This window comes from Clarias gariepinus, chromosome 2, assembly GCF_024256425.1.
Source record: "Clarias gariepinus isolate MV-2021 ecotype Netherlands chromosome 2, CGAR_prim_01v2, whole genome shotgun sequence".
NCBI classification, from domain to species: domain Eukaryota; kingdom Metazoa; phylum Chordata; class Actinopteri; order Siluriformes; family Clariidae; genus Clarias; species Clarias gariepinus.
In genome coordinates, this window is record NC_071101.1 from 44,907,015 (window position 1) to 44,913,593 (window position 6,579).

The 6,579-nt window shown below is 39.7% G+C and overlaps 1 pseudogene; it reads left to right on the plus strand.

Moving 5' to 3' along the window:
• Nucleotides 1-712: 712 nt before the first annotated feature.
• Nucleotides 713-6,579, plus strand: LOC128510183 (tripartite motif-containing protein 16-like protein; annotated as a pseudogene).

A 6,579-nucleotide genomic window follows, 5' to 3' on the forward strand; every position in this document is an offset into this window, starting at 1 on the left:
TATCTTTTACAATACCACTCCTCTAACTGAATTACAGGAGCATTGCTTTACATTGCATAGTAATAAAGCAATATGTTAATTACATTCAATGTACAAAATAAATTTACCAAAAATATACAAAAGTCCACAGACTGTAGTTTTACAGTTTGTTAAGGCAGCAGCATCATAAAAATATGCAGAGACATCAATACAGGGCTGCTCAGGCATCATCAAAATAGCTTCATAACCTTTAATATCTGAAGTCCAAAATCTTCACACGAATCAAGTTCATCCCTCCAAGGTCCTTGCAGATCTCCGGTATGGATATTTGCTCAATTTATCGTGTTTATAGTTTTGTTTTTTTTTGTTTTTTTTCCCCAGCAATAACTCACGGTGAAAATCAACAATGGTCTCATGCACATCTCATGTTCATTTACTTCTCGGGGTTTTATTCTTATATTTATATCATTCATCTTTTATTTTCAATTTACTTGAGCTCCATTTAGACTAATTGTGAATCACAATTTGACAATAACAATGTTGTAGTGCATTACTGAGTCATGCAAAACTAACTGGGGTTACATATGTTATTTATACATTGGACATTCCTTCCGTCTTTAAAGCTCCACCTACATTCTCAGTCGTATCTGTAACACACACACACACACATGCACACAAGCAGAAGAAGGAAGTTCATGTTAGAGGAAGCAACCTTGGAGTGCTGCTTCCTTCTCTCTCAGTCTCTCTCAGTGTACGAGTGCATCAAAATGGCTGAGGGCGGTATGTTAAAATACCCGTCTCCTGTGGACCTATTCAAGTGTCCGGTCTGTTTATATCTACTGAGATATCCGGTGACTCTCCCCTGTGGCCGCAGTTTCTGCAAGGAGTGTATTAATGACTGCTGGGATCAGGAGGATAAGAGTGGAGTTTATAGCTGTCCTCAGTGCAGAGACACTTTCACTCCAAGGCCTGTTCTACGCAGAAACAACATGCTGGCTGAAGTGGTGGAGGAACTGAAGAAGACTGAAGTCCAAGCTGCTTCTCCTGTTCACTGTTACGCTGGACCTGGAGATGTGGAGTGTGATTTCTGCACAGAAAGAAAACACAAAGCCGTCAAGTCCTGTCTGGTGTGTGTGGCGTCATTTTGTGAAGCTCATCTGAAACCTCACTTTGAAGTTCCTTCATGGAAAACTCATGCATTACATGAAGCCACAAAAAATATAAAAGAGAAGATCTGCCCCGACCATGGTAAAGTGCTGGAGATTTATTGTCATACTGACCAAAGCCTCATCTGTTTTTTGTGTCTGATGGGTAAACACAAAGATCATAAAATTGTTCCTGCTACCTCAAAAAGAGCAGAAAAACAGGTGAGAATAAAATTTTGCTGGCAGTAATTCATTCTGTTTCTTTACATATCTCTTATCTGTTCCTAATCTGGCTGTGGAATTTTATAAAGCCAGTCAGTAAACATTCCCATATCCATCTCTGCTAGAGCAAGGTGACATAAAATCAGAGAGAGGATATTGGAATATATGTTAGTGTATATGTTGTACCCTTAAATATGGAGAAATAAAGAGTAGAGAAGGGTGGGGAAAGGACCAATATTTTTTATCTCAACATCCAAAACAGTCACAAGACCAAATGAAATTCAGTACTTTAACAAACATTTAAATCTTTTACCATAATAACATGTGTTACGTGTGCGGTATAAAGACGGGATGTTTTAAATGATTATAATAGCCCTGACACAGGGCTTTAGAGGGGGTCAGTAAGATAGGATTTGTACGAGTGCTTATGACAGGCACGGGAAGACCTTCCCGTTTGGAGATGGCATGGGATTATTAATTAAGAAACTTACTCTAAAGGAAACAAAAGAAAACTGATAACACAAAATAAACAGAGCTCTTCCGTCTACGCGAGAACGAACGGGGGCTCTGGAAACTAAAACAAACTAAAGATCCTCTCGGGACTTATATCCTTACCGAGGATTTATAGAGAGAGTAGAGTTTGTGCTTTGCGCACTTTAACCTGAGAGCGCACGCTAAACAAGATATACATGTTCGCAGTCTTGAAATGCATATAAAATAGTAATGGGGTGAAGGGTTGAAAAAGGACCAACATGCTGCTCCACCATCACTGGTGAAGTAGCACTATCACTATCATGCAAAGTCACATGCCCTGTTCATTATGTTCTTGTGTTTGTCGGCAACATTCTCATTAGGCGTACCAAGAAAATTGTTTCTTGCCTACAGTTAAGCATGGTGGTGGTAGCATCATGGTCTGGAAGTGAGCTATTTTATATTTTCAGACCCTGTAATTTACTGTCCTGATTTGACAACTTTTCTGCATGATCAAATTCACTGATACCTATTGTCTCTTGGTTGTTTAGATGATTTTTTTCTTGTTCATGGCTCAACAATCTTGATTATTTGCTTTATCTCATAAGAATTATTAGCGTGCTTGTCATTGTGTCCTGGTATCTCCTGCTTTACAGGGTAAAGGATAAACATCTGCAGTAGTTTTAGGTTTAGCACTAAAACAAATACAGTGGAACCTCGGATTACGAGTAACGCGGTTTACGAGTGTTCTGCAAGATGAGCAAAGGTTTTTTATAAAATTTAACTTGAAAAACGAGCATTTTCTTGGTTTACGAGCACCGAGTATCATGTTTCATGCATCCGCTTCTTGTTTAGACGCCGAGCATCACGTGATCACAACTGAGCCAACGTTTTTTCTCTCTCTTGCGCTGCGGAATCGTCTTCCCTGCTGGGTCTTAGTGCTCATCTCTTACTGGTATAATCAACATCTGTGCACGCGTTTACTATAACACTGTGACTATGTGTGTGAAACATATTTTATTATGTGTTCGGAAGCGCGTGTGTACAGCGCGTGTACTGTTTCTTATACATATTTCTTAAGGCAAAAGAAATTCTCAGTACAGAGGTTAAAAATCTATTTTCTTCCTCATTGCGGTGTGTGTGTGTGTGTGTGTGTGTGTGTGTGTGTGCGTGTGCGCGTACGCGCGAGCGTAATTAGACACTGTGCCGGCTGTGTGTGTGTGTGTGTGTGTGTGTGTGTGTGTGTGTGTGTGTGTGTGTGTGTGAAACACTTATTCACAAACACACGCGCGCACAAAAATGAAGGCAAGAGACACACACTCTGCTCTCCGAAGAAACTCTGTCGCAAATCTTTTCAGAGGTGAGGTGCTGGGTCATTTGTTTGTTTGTTTTACTTTACAGCAGTGATTCTGTTAGTTTGCGCTCACACGAGTGTCTTTAGCGATGTTTATTGCTTTTTTATTTTTAGATAAAACAGTGTAGCGGGAGAGAGACGTTAATTTATGACCTCTGTTTACGGAAGTGTAGTCCAGTGCGGGAGATGCATTGTGGGTAATGCAGTCCGGTGTGTGTGAACGCGAATGTGAGATCTAAGCTACGATATAGAGCCTGAGTTTTGTTCTTCAGTAGTTTTTTTTGGGTGGATTTAAGTGCAGGATCCACCCGAAAGTTTGTAATATAACCTGACAATGCAGAAAATAAAAGAACGGGCATCGATGAGTTTGTCCATCTCATCATTACACGAGCATGGATTAACAAGCTGTTACGCTGTCGCGAGCAACATTAAAATAAAGCGGAGAGGCTTTAATAATTTAGAACAGAACAACAGTCTTTCCGTTAATGTGTGTGTGAGTGTGTTTAAACGAGAGGATAAAGTTTTAATTTGTAAGATAAGGAAAGGGAGACAGGAGGGGCTGAAAGCAAGAGTCTCCACTTACTCTAGCCTCACACACACGCACACATACACAGCACCTGCATGCACAAAGGGAAACGCTTATCTGCCTGGATTTATTTTTAACTTTTTTGAAAGGTAACGTGCAGGTTAATTTGTTTTATTTTTACTTATTATTTTGTATTAATTATTTTTATTTATTTATTTTTTGGACTGTAGAACGAATAATTTAAGATTCCATTATTTCTTATGGGAAAATAAAATTTGGTTTACGAGTGTTTTGGAATACGAACCCACTGCCGGAACAAATTATGCTCGTAATCCGAGGTTCCACTGTATCTCCTGTGTTAATGATGGCAATTTCAACTAGCATCAGTGATAAGTTTATATTAGTTTTGGCTCCAGTGTGTGTTGGCCTTGATTTTGTGTTCAGCACTGACCATTGGGAGTGCACTGAAGGTAATCTTCACACACTGAAGTGTATTTAATTTGTCCTCAGAGTGAGTTAAAGGAGGAGCAGATGAAATCCCAGCATAGAATCCAGGAGAAGCAGAAGAAGGTGCAGGAGCTGAAACAGGCTGTGAACACTATAAAGGTGAGCAGTGAGCAGAGACAGAGCTGCTCCTGGAAACACACACAACATGGACAACATGGAGTCATTTAGAGTCGCAGTAAGAGAGGGAATGATAGATGAGCTATAAATCTTGTGTGTGTGTGTGTGTGTAACAGCTGAGAGCACAGACAGCAGTGGAGGACAGTGAGAGGATGTTTACTGAGCTGATCAGCTCCATGGAGAAAAAGCGCTCGGAGGTGACGGAGCTGATCAGAGCTCAGGAGAAGACTGAACTGAGTCGAGCTGAACGACTCCTGGAGCAACTGGAGCAGGAGATTGCTGATCTTCAGAGGAGACTCACTGAGCTGGAGCAGCTTTTGCAGATACTGTACATGATCACATTCAGTTCCTCCAGGTACTTACACACACACACACACACACACACACACCTGTCTGTATAGTCAGATGTATATTTCTCCTCCTTTCTCCTTCTCCATGATGTTTTTCTTTCTCTCTGTAGAGTCTCCAGTCTCTCAGTGTCTCTTCTGGACGTGAGGACTCACCCAGCATCACTGTCAATCAACATCTCTCATTTGATGGAGTGAGGAAATCTCTCTCTGATCTGAAAAAGAGACTCGAGGAATTCTGCCAGGAGGAGTTCATCAAAATCCCTCGACATGGTGAGAGAAATTGTCCTGCTCTGAAATCTTTACTTTCACAAACTGTAGGACTTTAAACTGTTTCTGTCTTTTACAGCACCTGATTTTTCCGTCTCCATTTTGTTTCTGTGTCTCCACAGCTGCAGCAAATCAGATGATTTTACTCTCAGAACCAAAGAGCAAAGAAGATTTTCTCTACTGTACGTGTAACACACACACACACACACACACACACATATTCTTTGATCAGTATATGTTCACAGTGTTTTATGTCTTTAGATTTCTGTGATCTGACTCTGGATCCCAACACAGCACATTGTTTCCTCATTCTGTCTGAGAAGAACAGAGCCGTGACAGACAGTAGGAAACATCAGCCGTACCCTGATCATCCAGAGAGATTTGACTCATATTGTCAGGTGTTGAGTAAGGAGAGTGTGTGTGGACGCTGTTACTGGGAGGTGGAGTGGAGCAGTCAGGAGTGTGTGTACATAGCAGTCTCATATAAGAGCATCAGCAGGAAAGGGCAGGGTAATGAGTGTTGGTTTGGAGGCAACAGTCAGTCTTGGGGTCTGAGGTGTTCTTCATCTTCTTTCTCCTTCCGGCACAACAACAATAAGACTGATCTCGGAGCTCCATCATCCTCCAGAATAGGAGTGTATGTGGATCACAGTGCAGGAACTCTGTCCTTCTACAGCGTCTCTGACACGATGAAGCTCCTCCACAGAGTCCACACCACATTCACTCAGCCTCTGTACGCTGGATTCTGGCTGCGTCGTGAAAAATCGACTGTAAGGTTTTCTGATCCAAAATAAATGCTAAAGTAAAATAGGAAATTTATATAGATTTCTTTGGATCATAGCATGGTCAAAAGACATGTTTTGTAATAATTAGTTAAGTTTAATGAATTACATAATAAAAAACTAACATACATATAGATGGTGCTCTCAGGGTAATGTGCGTTGTTGGTTTTTGAAAAAAAAAAAATTCCAACAGACCTAATAACCTTTTTTTTTTTAAACATCTTTTCGGGTTATTTATACAGATAATGGAATTATATAGAAACAACAGAAAGAGTTTTAAATGTTGTATTTTAAATGTTAATATTAGTCATTGTGATCAATCTGTACACAAAACAGTCTTTATAATTACATTAGGAGTTTTAGCTGGTGCGAAGCTAAATGTTGTAGTAATGTATTGTAGCAGCATAATGAGTACTGGAAGATACTTTTGTGGGAGATGCAAGTCTTTAGGCACTAATATCTACTCGATATCATCCACAGCTACAGAAAGTGAGTGACAAAATCAGATGGTCCATTAATTAACTGAAAACTAATCTATAATTAATGAGAAGAGTTTTATAATGAAAGTAAAAGTTTACTGGTTTTGCAATAGTCCAATCCATTGGTCCAAAATTAATATTTGTTTAAAACTTTACTTGAACTTCAGAGAGCTTTATTTTAAAGACTGGCTTTAGTAATTACACCTTTCACTGTCATCTTGTATTGCGCTGTTTATGAGATAGAGATTTTAAGATTATAAGCTGAATTTAATCAAGCAGCGCATATAACAAGTTGGTAATTTGCTACTTTAACCAATGCTGTTTCACTATTGCTGAGGCGTAAACCCCGACTAAAAAATTTTGGTTTTTACCCTACAATT